The 17041-nt window shown below is 45.3% G+C and overlaps 1 protein-coding gene across 2 annotated transcripts in view; it reads right to left on the bottom strand.

Moving 5' to 3' along the window:
• The window catches only part of LTA4H (leukotriene A4 hydrolase), a 260821-nt gene that overhangs the window by 236270 nt on the left and 7510 nt on the right, over nt 1-17041 (bottom strand). The gene's annotated exons all lie outside the window — the stretch shown is intronic.

The raw sequence follows: 17041 nt of genomic DNA, 5'->3' as shown, positions 1-17041 counted from the left end.
CTTTTCAGCAACAAGATGAGGACAACCTAAAGTGGCCAGCCAGTTCAGGCACAGCCGGCATGGGAATGAAGTGACCTGTCTATGATTTTTAAAAGTTAGAGAGGTAAGAAGGCTGTAATATTGGGATAAAGAAAGGTTAACCGCAGGTGACCATAGGACAGTAGAGGACTATGAGTGTTGAGAATGGACAGGTTGACCCCATAATACATTTGGGGTTTTGCTTATTTGCAGGAGGTTCAAGGGTGGTCTTTATAGGTAGAGACAACATATTACGGAGACAGGATTCCTCCTCTGGCTGTAAAGCGATTGCAATGGTTGTATGATGTGATGTGTACGCCTACTGAAGACGGCCTTTTACATTTTTAAAGGAGTTAGGATTAGCGTCATCTCGATTGGTGAAAATCCTATTGCATACACATGAGTTTTCTAGTTATATGTTCCTTCTTGCAATTGCTTAGTGATGGACAACAACATGTATTCGACTGGATAATTTTGAGCCACATTACTATGGATGGATCGGGAACCAATTCAGCACACACAAAAAAAAAAATCTGCTTTAAATAAAACGGATGGAGCAGTCGGTGCTCTCAGTGGGCCAGGTCGCTAGGTTGGGCCTTAGCAAAGTAAAAAAAATGGACATATTATTTAGGGGTCTTATTTAGCCATGTATTAGTCATTCAATACCTGAAGGAGAAAACAACTTACCATCCTGCCTTACCACACATGCTAGTGTTGCAACGCAATGTCACCAGAAATCTTTGTGACACAAGGACTGCGTGACATGTGGCTATTGTTTACCATTTCTTTTCCAGGGCTGAAAGCATCATTTTATTTCAAATGAATAACTAATGCAATGCCACTTACTCTTAAACTTACCTTGTCAGTAGGTCTAGCCTTAACCAAGACCTTTTGGTTTTACTAAAATGATAAGTATAATGTACTTACATTTAAGTGACATCTCTCTTCATCGATTGGAGTGCTGTTTTGTCATTCACAGAGGTCAACCCACTTCGGCTACTGGCTAACTTCTTGGTCAGTGACGGTTTTCTGCCCATTTACTACAGGATTCCACATCCAAAAGGGACAAATGCAGACATGCAAAATAGTCCATTTCTGGAGTCACAACCAACTTATTGAAGACCAGTCTTCCGGAAAGCTCATATCTGCAGGTCAGTGAGGTTGATAACATGGCTACAGTTCATCCAGCACGGATCATAGTTGCTGTTTTAATATGGTGCTCATCATCACAGAGTGGCTTCTAAAGCACGATCCATTGGCAAGAGCCATCCAGTATGTAACACGTCACTTACAAGCACACCTCCAATAAGCTGATGCTTCTTATTTTATACTTCCTTTAAACTGCCATATTCTTTTTTGTCCCCTTATTTTGGACAAATGTGTCGCAGTAGAAAGGAGACAGCAGCACAACTCTTTTGCCCAGCTTAAATTATCACACTTAGCAGCACGATAGGCATGCTCCCTTGAGCATGTGTTATGACATGCAGCTTCAAACACGTCACTGCCACAGATATGACTGGATAGACAGGTGGATAGCGCTAACTTGGCACAAGGGCATGGGAGCACTTTGCATGAGCACCGGATTACATTACACATGGCGATACATTTTTTTTTTCTTTTTAGGCACGGGGAGAATAAGTGATTCGTCCAAAACCACAGGAAGTTCAGCCTAAACCGGAATTCAAACCTAATAATTCCCCAGCTCCAAAGTGTGGAGCTCTGGCAGTTAGGCACATCTCCTCCCCTCCCTGCAGGCCACAAGTCCTAAAAAAAGAAGCAGGGGACTAACCAAGTTAAGCAGTATGCAAGCGACATGGCACGTAACATCACAGCACTTGATACCACAGAACGTGACATCGTACGTGGCATCACAACCCAGGACATCTCTGGAAGTGGCATCACACAAAGTGATATCAGAACTTAAGACCTCACGTTTAGCAGGTCTATAGAATTAATATATATATATATATATATATATATATATATATATATATATATATATACATACATATATACTCTAGTCGACGCACCGCCAACACAAAATCTGGGCCTCAACTTGTACATACATTTTTTTTAAAGTTCTGCCACCAAGAAATTGACAAATCTGTTCTGCCTAATTGGTTGCAGATCTGCATTTTAAAACATCTTATGGGGTTAAGGCACCTGATACATAGATATTTGTGTGCCCAGTAAATCTCTGGGAATAGTAATGGTAAGATAGATCTGTCCAGCAAGTGCATAAACTTCCAGGGTTGTGTTGGGTCTATTCCCAGTTTCGTATCAAAGATCATTTTGTAACCTGCAGTTCATAAATTGTAATACTTCTAATATAGAACAGTGAGCTATTAAGGACATGTGACTACTACACCTGGTAACTCTCACTGTCTTAAGTAACACCTCCAGTACATTGATTTTTTGGGGATGACTAGCAATATAAAAGAAATAAAACAAAATAGTGATATTTAAATTGTTTGTGTAAACAATGGGTCAGGCCAACACATCTGACATTCTTACAGCACATGCACATCTTTTATAGGCAGGGAAGTCAAAAGCATGCCTCTCTTAAGTAGTGTGAGCCTGTGTTTCCCCTACATTGCATTCGCATCAAGGGGTGAGGCTCCAGATAGCTCCCAGCCAGGATACTCCAAAAAAAGGAGCCTTTGTTTTGGGCCCAGCTGGAATTTAAAACAAAGGTCTCTTGCCTGCACAATGCTGCGCGGACTAAAAGTAGACTTTTTTTGTACGTAAACCTAGTATATAAAAAGTGACTTGTTCACCAAAAGAAAAAAAGAAAAAACATCTGCATCCATAGAAATAAGTACTCCTTGAATGGGTGCAAAATGTACTACTTTTTGGAATTCACAAATATTAGTAGGGATAGGTTTGGAAAGTCGTGCCAGTCTCAAGCTTCAAGGATTAGCACCAGCACCAAAAGGTGACAGGATTAATGCTTGCCAATAGCCTAACTAGTGGCAGTGGTCCACCTAACGCAAATCAGTACTGACTCTTTCCTCGTGGAAAGAGTACACCCTGACCCTTGGCCACCTCACTCCTCTACCATTGAACCTGCTGCTCTCTTGGTTGGGAAATTTGAGATTAACACCCAACCTGAATCTCAATGAGCAATGCCCATGAAGGGAACATTTGAGTTTTCTGAGAAAATACTACTTCCAGTCCAGGTCCAGCTTTTTGGGTTAAATTGTACCTTGTATCTAATCCACACCTCCTCGACTTCGGCAATTTGACTTAGTCAAGATGAGCGAACCTGTGTAATTATTATATGCTGGTGTCCTGTGCGTTTGGGAAGGACTATCTCTGTGAATAGATCTAAATGAATTGGGGACTGTGTTCTATATAGGCTGTAAGGACTTCTCCACAGCAATCCCACTCATGGGAGCATTATCCTCGTCTCAACTCAATTTAACCGCATATGGAACCAGTGAGATGAGATAGAATAGATAGATTGATGTATTAGATGGAATGTATATATTAGGTAGAATAGATCTACCTTTTTCTTCCATACAATCTGTTCCACCCAATCTATATAGATACAATTGGACCGAATTTTTATTCTCACTGCTGGTTAAAGACAGGGCAGCATACAGTTACAGTTGCCTTGACCCCCACTGCTTGAAATTCAAAACACACTGATAGTCTCTTCCTGCCCAGCGCTACACGTTCCAGCCTCCTTGTAGTAGCCTCCCTGTTCTCCCTGGCTATCCAATAGAAGTTTCCCCCCTCTTTACTCTCCCTTAATCTTTTACAGTTCCTGTCGATAGGCTCTTTGCTGCTTTTTCTTCCCTCTTTCTTTGTTACAGAATTAAGTTTGTTGATCAAAGGTCTTGAACCACCACCATAGTTCAATCCTATGAGCCACTCACTGTAAAACGCGGCCGTCCCAATGTGGGTTGTAGGCAACTTGCTGTCTAACGCTTGCATGATGTAAGTCACAGTCGCTGTACGTCTTTTTATACAACGCGGCCGGCCCTACGTATGGTTGTGGGCTTTAAGCTGTGTCAATAATGACCCTCCTTTTGATGTCTTTGCAATCATAACAATAAAACAGATTTAAAACAAAAAAAAGTAAACAGTTAAGAAAGATCAAGACTCTTGTTATGTATTTGGTTAAAACTGATAAAACACGAACATTTCGAACAGAACATAATTTTGTGCTTTAAAACAAATGCTTTTTAGACTGCTTGTGCAATGTGACTCTAATTCTCCGAAGGTTACATGATATGGAAGCCTGGGCATGGGACCAAATGTGGCATGTTCAAGCAAGATACCTTTTAGTGGTCACAGAGGCAGTGTTCGGGCCCTTTCCACATCTCCATAAGCAGACACAGATGTGTTGCTCTTCAGGTTTCACAACTACACGGAGTCCCGTTTCCAAACAGTTGCAAGGTATACGTGGCGCAGGTATAATTATAGTTAGAGAGGTTCAAGCAGTGGACGCTCATGACAGCATTGAACGCCGCATTTAGCCGCCGTTGGTAACCACCCATTCTTTCTCACACGATCACCTTTATATTATTGGATTCTAGCCATGGGAGCTATGGAGATGCCAGAACAGAACGATGCTATCAGTAGTGCAAAAAGAGCAGTAGCACCAGGGCCAATGGGTGTTAACTGATGTTAAACAAGCATTTGCCAGGCGATAGGTATCGCAATTGCGAGATTTTTATCCTTTGACATTGTAAATGACAATGCCTTTTATTTCTAGGGTTAAACAGCCTGCAATAATAGAAGGCAGTGTCATTTACAATACCAATAGGTCCAAGTTTCTAAAATGCGAGACCTATTGCATTGCAAATGCTTGTTGATTACAAGTGCCCCATGCTGCGCTTTCACGTTAATAGAGGCACGCTCCTTTCTTTAGGTGAGCCGTGTCTTAAAGGTCAGCGGCTGCTATTTAAAGTGCAATATGGGGCGCTTTTGCCCAAAAAACATTTGTCAAGTTGAAAAACAAATGTTTTTGGGAGGAAAAGCGCCTCGTTAAAACACACATGGTGCGCTGAATGTTGCGGTAAAGCATGTAGTGCCTGCAGTAGTAGAAAACCATTAAACTGGATTTAATCTTTGCCTACCCCCAGTTAGTACACCTGGGCGACATCCTGCCCATGTGCTGGACCGACCACGCACTTCTTAAATTTCACATCTTCTGTGACAAAGCTAAAAGGCCCCCACGTAGCACTACTTCCGATTTTCTGTATAGAGATTGGAAAGCCCTTGACAAACTAAGAGCGGTGGGCACTGTATTCAATGTTGAAAACAGTTTTTCCCCCACTAACTCGGTTGAGAACAACTTTAAAGCCTTCTGTTTAGCAATTTCCTCCACCTCAGACTCTCTTACCCCCTAGAAGAAATGCAAAGCTAAAAGCAGAGCTCCAGCCCCTGGTTTAACGACTCCCTCAAACTAGCCTGCAGACAATCAGAGAGGAAATGGAGACAAGGCTACTCCGATACGAATAAAGTAATCTGGAAAAACCATCTCCAGGCATACAAAACCGCTATTGCTCAGAGCAAAGCCAACTATTTCTGCACCACGATTAGCAATGCCACTAACAGCTCAAAAAGCATATTTCAGATTCTCAAAAACCTTACCCACCCTGAATGTGCCATAACAACCACTCTTCCCACACAAGCCCTCTGTGATAACCGTGCGCTATTTTTCAAAAACAAAATTGACACCATTATCCTTAATCTGAACTCCTCCCCTCCTTCAGGTGGTCCCATTACACCTAGAGCCTGTACCAGTGACCCGGTCTCGGTGCACTCAGGTTCTCCTTTTGTGGAAAAGCTGCGGGAGTTCCCCCCTATCCCAGAACCGGAATTTGAAAGGTTGGCACTCGGGATCACCTCTGGATCCCCTCTTGACCCGTTGCCTCCAAAAATTTGGAAAAGTTTTGGTACCGACCTCTTTGTCACCCTCCGCAGGATCTGCAATCAATCCTTACACTGCGGACTTGTGCCATCCCCTTGGAAGCAGGCCCTTATCACCCCACTATTGAAAAAACCTTCCTTGAATCCTGACTGTTTGTCTAATTACCGGCCTATTTCCCTCTTGCCTTTCCCAGCAAAAATTGCCGAACGCTGGGTAAGCACCTGTCTCTCCACTCATCTGGAGCAAAATCAGATCCTGGATGATTTTCAATTTGGTTTTCGTCCTGCTCACGGGACCGAAACAGCTGTTCTGACAGCCATGGAGGACCTTCGTATGCGGGCAGACAGGGGCCAGGCAGTAGCCTTGATCCTGTTGGACCTGTCTGCCGCATTCGATACGGTCAACCATGGGATCCTGCTGGAGCGACTCCGGGTGGCTGGGGTAGACGGCACAGCCCTACTTTGGATCCAATCCTTCCTACGGGACAGGAGACAGGCGGTGTTTCTCCCCCCTTATCAATCTACCTTTTCTTCTGTCCCCCACGGGGTGCCCCAGGGCTCCTCCATCAGCCCCATCCTTTTCAACGTGTACCTTAAACCTCTGATCAGGCTAATAAAGGCCCACAGGTTAAAAACCATAAATTATGCGGACGACACCCAGCTCATCCTCTCTTGGGAGGGAAAAGACTCTACCCCCCTTGCAGCCTTTCATGACTGCTTAAGGGAGACGGCTGGGTGGCTACATAATAACTTGCTGCAATTTAATTCCTCCAAAACGGAGGTTCTGTACTGTGCAGGAAGTCGCATTCCTCGGCAATTCCCCGGCGACTTTTGGTCCCCGGAAACACCCGATAAACCTCGGCCAGTTACATCGGTCCGCAACCTAGGGGCCACACTGAACAATAAAATGAACACAGAAACCCAAGTTGCTAAAACTGTGGGAACTTGCACAGCTCTCCTGCGCTCCCTGCGCAAAATTATGCCATTGCTTCCCGCACAAGCTCGGGAGCTGATAGTCAGGTGCACCATCCTCACTCGCCTGGACTATTGCAACGCGCTGTTACTTGAGTCCCCAGTTGCTCTACTTGACCGACTTCAAAGAGTTCAGTCCGCCGCAGCCAAATTAGTTCTGGGCTGGACCAGGAGATCTTCAGCCTCAGCGGCCCTAGCTAAATTACACTGGCTTCCGCTTACACAACGAGTGGCCTTCAAGTCCCTCTGCCTTGTCTTTAAAGCGCTCCACGGAGCTGGGCCCAAACCTCTACAGGCCAGGTTTACCTGGTATACCCCTACCAGAACTCTACGCTCAGCCTCAGCCTGTCTGGTAGTTGTTCCCAGATACAACAAAGTCAGGACGGGGGGCAGATCTTTCAGAGTCGCAGCAGCTAAATTGTGGAACAGTCTGCCTCCTGATATCCGTCAAATCTCACAACTCCTCCCCTTCAGGAAACGCATCAAAACGTGGTTATTCCCCTAGAAAAACCCCAACTTCCCTTGCTCCTCGCCGTCTGTTCCCCTTAGTTAAGAGTATTCGCCAGCGCCAGGAAACCTGCAAGGTGTCAGCCGCGCTTTACAAATGTCTAAAATAATAAAATAAATTAAAGAAAATTGTTTTTCCAGACTAAATAAGAGGTACCCTTAACCGCATCGCTGCTGCGGTCATTTTTGCGCTGTGCAGCTGTTTTCGCAAAACCGCGTTACATGACGAGCTCAGCTCGTCATCCGCACAAGCCACCCGTGGCTGATGACGAGCTGAGCTCGTCATCAGCATCGAAGGGGTTAACCTACCCCAGAAAGAAACACGACCCAAAAATACAGGGAAGAAAAATAGTACCTAGATAATCCCATGTTAAATTTTACAGAAATAAGAAGTCATCATATTCCTTTGGAACTTTTGAGTGGAATTACAATTGAATAGTTGCACCTCAAACCTCCACCACAGTTCGACTTTTTTAATCAGTTGTTTAAAAGCTTGGTTTTGCTGATAAAAGTAAAAGGCAGGCAAAAAAGCAAAACGAGGTGTTGGACAGCGAGCAACTCCAATGCAAAAAAAATAATTTTATGGAGCTTATCCCACCTAAACTAAAAATGTTAATTGGGCACAGAAGGTTTGCCCTGGCCCATTGTAATGTTTTTCTCCTACTATTTTCCCACGATTGCCCGTTGGGTGCGGTGGATGATGCAGGAGGCTGGGATTAATCTTCGGGCCTTGGGTGCCCATTCTACTATGGGGGCCATGGTCTCTAAAGCATTTTCCCTGGGAGCGACTTTTTAGGTCTCGGACGGTAGGCTGCGCTTGCGCAGTCTCACTCCGAGATTTAATGTTTCTTAGAATGGGGGCTTAAACCCGCCCCTCTTCTCCATTGGCTGGCTTCCTAAACGGAGGCCACCCATTGGAGGAGAGGGGCATCACTCCGTTCAAGCCCCGTCTTTTTCCGATTCGGGGGCGTTTTTTTCCCGCTTCTTTCTTGTTTTCTTTCTCTCCTCTTCCCATTGGCTGGAATTTTACCTTCCAGCCAATGGGAAGAGGAGAGAAAGAAGACCACGCCTCCGAATCCAAAAAGGACGCTGGTTTCTCCGAAGCATTCCTGCCTCGCCTCGGAGAAACGTGGTGGTGTTGGACTGCCTTCCGGATGGCTTGTTACTCTGTACATTCCCAGATTGACAAAACGACTGGTAGTGAAGAACTGAGTGATTGTGTACCCGTCTCTAGTCTAGGCCGTGACGACAATTCTCGACGGAAACCGTCCCTCCCCCGGCCGCTGAAAACAAGATGGAGAAGAGACTGAGCATTCGGAAGCGCTGCAATATCTTCACCCCTCTGTTCTTCGTGTTTTTGACAAGAAATCCTGGCGAGTGAATCTCGGAGCACCCTGAAGAGCCAGCAAAGGAGCACGCTGATGTAGCGGTCTTTTACCGGTCAGGTGAGAGACGCGCGCACAAAATTCCGTATAGTCACGCACACTCCACCTTGCTACGGTGTCTGAGCAGAGCTGGGGTTACAAAGGCAGCTTGGGGATGGCTCAAGGACTTTCTCTCTGACCGTAGTTTCCAGGTTCAGAGAGGTATGTTCCTCTCCGACAGTGTGGCCTTAGAACAGGGGGTGCCTCAGGGCTCTGCCCTGAGTCCCACCCTGTTCAACCTGTATATGGCTCCATTGGCAGCGGTTGTTCAGTCATACGGCATAGATCTTGTATCTTATGCCGATGACACGCAGCTGCTCATCTCCCTGTCACAGTCCCCGAAGCTAGCAGCAGCCAATTTTAAATCTTGCATGCAGGAGCTTGCTGGCTGGATGAATCAACACTGCCTTAAGCTCAATGGGGCTAAAACGGAGGTGCTAGTGATAGGGGGAGATGGGGCGAGCTGGACTCAGGAATGGTGGCCGCCATGCCTTGGCTCTCTGCCCATTCCATGCAGTGAGGCCAAGAACCTGGGGGTCTGGGTAGATCCTAAACTCTCGTTTGAGAGTCATGTGGACAAAGTGGTGGGGAAATGCTTTGGGGTTATGAAGACCCTAAACCGCACTCTGGACCTATTGCCACTGGAGGCCAGACGTATTATGATCCAAGCTCTGGTCACTTCTCGCATGGACTATGCGAATGTGCTGCTATTAGGGACCACGGAGAAGAATCTGAGGAGACTGCAAGTGCTGCAAAATACGGCGGCCCGGTTAGCCCTCAGACTCCCTAAAAGAACAGCATCCAAGCCCACTTTGGCTGCCCTTCACTGGCTGCCTGTGAAGAAAAGAATTCTTTTTAAAGCTCTCCTTTTTTGCTACAGGATAGCCTCTGCAGAAGCGCCAGGGTATTTGAAGGATCTTGCCATCCCCTATCTTCCCCAAAGAGCACTTCGCTCTGCAGGTATGGGTCTCCTGACAGTTCCTCGTGTTAGAAAGGCTAGGATGGGAGGCCGCTCCTTTCGGGTGCTGGCTACCACCCAGTGGAACTGCCTCCCACTTGGAATCAGACTAGCCAACAATGAAACCACGTTTCGGAAACTCTTGAAAACACATCTGTTTGCCCTAGAGTGATAGGTGCTTCTCCTCCTTTCTGACTCTTACTCCACAGCGCGGGGACACGCCGTGATGGCGTCACCAGGCGCTTTAGAAATCCCTTTATTATTATTATTAAATGGAAGCTGCAGCGCAACCTAGGTCATTGTGTGTGATATACTGTCTTTGTTACCCATTTAGTTTAATTATTGGTTGTGCTGCTTTGGGGTAGGGCAGTTGGCACAGACCGAGTTCTGCTTATTACCTAAGTTTGCAAAGACAGGGGGTTTCAGTGGTCTGCGAGGAGACGTGCACATTTTTTTTATTGCAATGGGCGTTCCTTTTCCTTACTGTGGTCCCTGGTAATGGTCTCGGTCACTCACGAGTGCGATGGATATCCATTCACCCACTCTCCACTTTTGTTACATGGATTCATCATACTTTGACACCGCGCCTGATGTGGGTGTTTTTCGCAGCGTATAGATGGAGAGGGCTATTTCAATCCGCCGCCTTTATTTTGTGGGGGCGCGGTATTAGGGACAGGGGAATGCTACCTGTTGCGCAGGGAAGGGAGCAGTTTGGAAGACAACATATCGGGGTATCGGTGTGAGGTAGTGTGGGGGCCATTTTTCAGGACTCCGCGTGAGAACGTTGAGGCAGCACAGAGGGGCGTGTTTAGGGACTGTGTGTGCAGATATGTGAAAATATTCAGCCAAGAGGAATGTTTTGGATCCGCAAAAAAACCCACAATCAATTGTACTGTGGCATCGACTTGTTTTAGAATGAGGGGCTTTTTCAGAAGGACAAAGTTTATAAAGAGTTGGCACATGTCCATTTTATGGTATAAAAAAAAACGGTAATATGTATATACCAATGCGAGTGGAGAAGGGGTCTTCAGTGAAAAGGGTAGGTGCCAGCTCGGAGGGGCTCGAACACTAAAGAGTGTGGGTCACTTGAGAGGCCAGTGTGAAGGAAAACACATGCAACGTAAGGTGCCATAACAGCCCTGCGAAGGGACAGCCACACTCCCAAACCCTAATTCCTCAAGTAAATGCCTCATTTGCTCTCCCCTACATTTCCTCCCAAATATCACCCTCGTCACTCACGGGCATGTCTTTCAGGGAGCTCTGCTTCCAGGCGCTGAGTTGGTCAGTGAATGAGACACAAAGCAGTACATGCGGAGCTTCTAAATTACACGGGAAACCGAGCAATGTGTACACGGAGAGCACCGCCCACTAGAGCTAGTCCTCAGATGCAGAGCCAGCCCTCAGTGACACTGCTCCCCTCATAGCCTAACCGCAGAGCTGGGCCATGTGTGTGTGGCTGTCTGTCTGTGTGTGTCTGTCTGTCTGTCTCTGTGTGTGTGGCTTTGTGTGTGGCTCTGTGTCTGTCTGTCTGGCTCCGTGTCTGTCCGTCTGTCTGGCTCCGTGTCTGTCCGTCTGTCTGGCTCCGTGTCTGTCCGTCTGTCTGGCTCCGTGTCTGTCCGTCTGTCTGGCTCCGTGTCCGTCTGTCTGGCTCCGTGTCCGTCTGTCTGGCTCTGTGTCCGTCTGTCTGGCTCTGTGTCCGTCTGTCTGTCTGTGTGGCTCTGTGTCTGTCTGTGTGGCTCTGTGTCTGTCTGTGTGGCTCGGTGTCTGTCTGTGTGGCTCGGTGTCTGTCTGTCTGTGAGGCTCTGTGTCTGTCTGTCTGTGAGGCTCTGTGTCTGTCTGTCTGTGAGGCTCTGTGTCTGTCTGTCTGTGAGGCTCTGTGTCTGTCTGTCTGTCTGTCTGTGTGGCTCTGTGTCTGTCTGTCTGTGTGGCTCTGTGTCTGTCTGACTGTGTGGCCCTGTGTCTGTCTGACTGTGTGGCCCTGTGTCTGTCTGTCTGTGTGGGGGGCTCTGTGTGGGGGGCTCTGTGTGGGGGGCTCTGTGTGGTAGCTTTTTTTGTAGGTGGCTCTATGTGTGGGTGGCTCTGTCTTTGTGAGGGTGGCTGTGTAGGTGACTCTATGTGAATGACTAGGTGGCTCAGTGTGGGTGGCTTTGTATGTGTGTGTGGGTGGCTTTGTGGGTGTGCGTCTCTGTGTGTGGGTGCAAATGCAATAGGTCTCGCATTTGCGAGCGATTAAGCTATTGGCATTGTAAATGACAATGCCATTTATTTAGGTTTTAAAAACAAAAATATAAATAAAAATAATGTCATGAGCAATGCCAATAGCTCTAACTTTAACAATGCTGAGACCATTGCATTGTAAATGCTTGTTTTAAAGTGCAATATGGGGCGCACTTCTTATTGGCTCCCCTACGGTTTGTTTTAGAGACAGCTGTCATGGGACAGTTCATTCAGACAGCTGAGAAGCCTCAGCTGTATTGGAAGGGAGCGATTCTTCCGTGCTGTAAAGCCAGGGAGGGTTAGACAGCTAAACAAGAAACAAGCCTTCATGTCAAGGTGCCTACTGCCTGAAAGGAATTTAGGTGTGTGCATCTGGTTAATCTACAAACGTAAAAGGCTGCTTGGAAGCCTGTATTTGCTATAAATGACGGAGTAATCTGAAGCTTCATGATGACAAAGATTACCTTGTTTTGAGAGGGGCTGCAGAGTGCAAGCTTGTAATGCACAGTAATGAAAGTGTATGTTCTACGTAGTGTGTATTACTAAGATCTACAGTCTGGAAGCATTATATTGAACCTAAACCTTTTTGCGCATTTTGTGCAGCCTATCTTATACTGTGAGTAACACGCCCCCCCCCCCCCATTCGATTAATTTAGCTTGCATGTCATTCAAAGTGTGTGGTATTTTGTACGCAGTTACCGGTAGGAAAAGGAGCAACAAAATTGTTATAGAATATTTTGTTTATTTAGCCACATCTTCGAAACCACCTCCACACTTCATTCCCCCGAACCCGTTGCGTTCAAGATCAGTTTTTTAATGCTCTGTAACCGGTGCCTGTAACTAGCAATGTTCAGTGAAAATACACAAGTTCCATCCGTATTCAAGTTTCTTGCGAGCCAACTAAAAGTTAATGCAGTGAGCGGACTACTGGAAAATCGCCTGAAACTTGCAAAGACCGCACCTTTGGCCAGCAGCCAACAAAAACCTCACAACCCAAGTGTCTGGGGCTCCTTCCGCAAATTGCATAACAGCAGTAAAATGGGAAACCGCTACGGCCGACAGCAGCTGGGTGCATTCCTTCAAATAGAAACAAAGGGAGACTTTCAAAATCCGATTCGTCAACACTGAAGACAAATCTGAGTGAGAAGGAACCGTGAAAAATCTAAGATGCACCTGGGGAAATACTGCTGAGGCTCGAGCTCAAGTACACCAGAGAATGTCGCGCCCATGAACGCTACATTCGTTTAAACCTAGGTATGGCGTTAAAAGTGTAGTGAACTCCTTATGGAACATATAAAACGCCTTTCTTGCACTAATAAGTAAAAATTCAGTCACTCACATAGGATCCAAAGATTGATTGTACATTCAGTAAGCTCATCACACACCCATACCGGATTCCGAAATACTGGATTTCACTGTGGTGAGCTAGCCACTATTAATGTATTCGGTTTCGATATTTGTAGATCGCCGCATAATAAATGTATGGCTCCAGCCCCTTTTCGTAATATTGCTGCACTTTTCAGGCTGTTGTGGGACGTCCATCGATTGGTAGTGTATGGTTGGATGCCCGATTGCTTGGGTACGGTTAATAAAGATTTATGAAATGTCTCGTTTCGCAATGGTTTGGGTTGGTTATTGCGAAGGTGAAATGAGTTTTAGCCTGCAATATATCTTTGCAGTGTGTTATGGGTATGGATGGGTGAGGCAGAGGATTCTGCTCATTTTCATTGAGCCGAGTGGTCGGTTCTCCTTTGCTCGGCCTATAGAGATTGGAGGCACCACAAGGCAGTTAATGATCTACGATGTGATTCGTTTGAGACTAGAAGCTGTAAAACAGCAGTCAGCATATAGAAAAGAGAATATATTTTCAAGCCAAGCTTCCTGTTTACAGGAACGCCAAAACAAATTAATTGGGAATGGATTAAAGCATCATCATCTTCTTGAGATGGGTGTTTTCTGCCCCCAGAACTATTCATTGAGGATCTCCTGGTAGAATAGCCCATCTTTTGGTATTGTCTGAAGGACTTACTTCTGACCTACTGTGTTGTATAAATAAAGAGGATAACAGTTTTTGCTCCCTGTACTGCTCTTCACAATCTAAAATCAAATGTATCTAGGGAAATTGCCCCATTCCCATCAGCAAGTTCTCCACCAACAAAGTTCAAAGTAGCAGAGGGTTCCTTACTAGGCCAGCATGCTGAGAAGTCCCCTCTGTCTGGGGCACGCAGCGGAAGGCTGAGCAGCTTTCCCCCCATTTATCAGGATCATTCAATGTAGGCCCAGGAAGGCCTGACCAGTGACCGAAAAACAAACTGTGCACAAAACATAATTACAGTTAATAAAGTCATTTTCCTAGAAATCTGGCACAGATCTAGGCACCCACAAACTAGGCTGGGCATGCCAGCACCGCATCAACTAGCAAGTCTAGCAGTTATCCCTGGCTTGTAATGCAATAAAAAGAAACCTTTCGATGTTCTGTCACTGCATGCTGTGATCGTGGCATCTATTTCTCTGGCACTCATTCTATGGTGGCAAAGAGAAACTTCTCAATGTTCATCTTTAGGCCCGTGATGATTCACTGAACAACCCCTGACCTTGACCAATCACGTTGACTGTTCATAGTAGCCGTGAGGTCCTAAGTCAAGCGTGACAACTTCAGACAGTCCAGGCCTTTCAGCCAACTTAATTTTGCTTGCTGAGATTTTTTTTAAGTGCATGATTAAATAGGGGGTTTGACAATGTAAGGCCCATATTGCAAAGTGTTCTAACCTAAAAACCGGACTGGTGAAGGTGTCACTTAGCAGATAGTATGCCTACTCTGCACACTTATGCAGAAGCAAGGCATGGGCTACCAGGGGATTCTGTGGTCCGATCTGAGACTGCTGGCACTACTCAACTTCATCCCCTTGGTACAGATAAGCCTGCCTCTTAGGGGTCACCCGCTCATGCTTTCTCACTCCTGCAAACCCGGCTCCCTCTTCTATTACAAGATAACAAGCCTTTGAATCTGCCATACTCATGACTCTAATATGTATATTTATAGAAATTCACCACAGATTCACCTCTACAAATTCTCGAACTCCAAACATTTACAAATAGAGGGGGGAAGGGGGCAAACATGTTCATACATTCAAACAATAAGGTAAAAGTGTTGTTAAATCTGCCCTACAATTTCCCTGGCAGCGTATCCGAGCAGACCAGTTTATCACTTACCACCCTCCCATAACATGTTTGCATTTGTGAATGCTCTAGATTTTGAATCCTAGATTCAAGCCTGGAGGTTGCTGAACGTGTAAGATACTTTGGCCTATTTAAGATCCTAAGTACAATTTTCTCGAAGCAAGCAAAGTTGTCTTTTGTCATTTTACTGAGTTTCTCAAACCTTTGAACATACATGTTACAAAGTGCAAGAACATTAGAGAAAAAAAATCTGGGATATATTCTGCAAAAAAATGTATTTTAAGGGGGGAGAACAAAGCAAACAACTTTTTGCATTAGTCTCCCGCCAAAAAAGAATTTATCCCAAAACTTTTCTGCAAAGGTTATTATTTTCATAACCTTGTGCAGTGACAATCGTTGCAACGCTTTAATGCGAGAATTATTGTTTTTCTACTTTACTTGAGGCTACAACTAAAAAAGTAATTTTTGGTGCTGATTATGTTAGAATCCAGAGGCATATTTATGTCTCAAGAAATATGTTACTAACTGAAAACTGGAAAGAAATCCCCTTCTTCGAATATATATATACACGTGAAGCCAAACATGCCATATGGCTCTAAAAACATGAATATCGAAACGTAATCTTTATGGAATGTTATATGTAAGACTTTGAAGATGTAAAATGAAGCACTTAAAAACTGCTGCAAACAGGTTACACTATTATAGGGGCAGAAAGAATGTTGAAAAATAACAAACTGCATATTTCCGATAGGTCTGCCGACATGAGAAACAAACAATTGTAAATTACTGTCATATGTTTGGTTAACATGTCCACGCTAGCAATTCCAGGCTCCGGAGAAAGAAAAAAAAAATCGCAATTCTGAGGAACGCAAGAATGTTAGCAGATGGGGGAAATGGAGCGGACTCAGCGGCTCTACGCAATTTCATAGTTATTTCATTATTCGTGGGCTTTTCAGTAGCGATATAGGCAGGCCCACTTGATTAACGCAGTAGGCAGGTCCATTTAAATTATGCAGCAAGGGAGGACCAAATTATGGGGGAGTGTTAACTTAATGATGCGGCAAGAAAGGGCACATTATGCGGTCTATTGCACCACATTCCGTGATCGACCTGCTTCAGGATTGTTATTTTTACACATGGTAACAGTGCCTGGGGAAAAATGTCATTTGATTAGTAATGGTTTAACAACCACATACAGTAATAAACAAAAGATGACCAGTCAATCTTTGCAAAGGGCCTTCCACCACATGGGAACTCTTCAGCATGTTTTTGGAAACCTTTGATCAGACAGCTAGAAACAGTTTTTTGTTGTTACAATCTGTAGATTATGCAGCAGAAAATGGATTATGCGGCAAATGTGACAAATCCATAATTATGCAGAAAAACCTAGAATTGCATAATTCCAGTGGCCCTGGCAATAGGTTATCTATCCCAAGAGCTCAACCAATGTGTGAGACATGTCAACTGCACTCCAGTGTTTCCGTTCAGACAAGTACTTCCTTCAAGAGGTCTTTCCCAAGATGTTTCCTGCAAGAGAGGTAGGTAGGCTCTCAAAGCAACGCTTGGTGAAGGTTTGGACCCTGCACTTGCCTTGTCCCAGTGTCTTTCCATGATGTACCTCTATTAGTAGATTGGGTTAGACCAGGCTCAGCGGATAATTCTGGTGGACGCGCCCCGTGGGACCCACTTCTCAAGTTAACCAAGTGACATATTCTGCATCACCTGTGCAAGCCCACGGGTCCCGCAGGCTTCTGCTGGAACTACAAGCTTCATACAGCCATCTTGTTCAGACTTCAAGTCACTCACGTCCTGAATCTGAGCTCCTGACAAGCTGCCTGCGAGTTTTACTGGTAGGCTAGTCTAGCTCTTCTTGAGTTAGTCC

This window comes from Lissotriton vulgaris, unplaced genomic scaffold (genome assembly GCF_964263255.1).
Source record: "Lissotriton vulgaris unplaced genomic scaffold, aLisVul1.2 SCAFFOLD_1587, whole genome shotgun sequence".
NCBI classification, from domain to species: domain Eukaryota; kingdom Metazoa; phylum Chordata; class Amphibia; order Caudata; family Salamandridae; genus Lissotriton; species Lissotriton vulgaris.
Note: the sequence above shows the minus strand (reverse complement) of the source record. Positions and strands in the feature narration are given on the sequence as shown.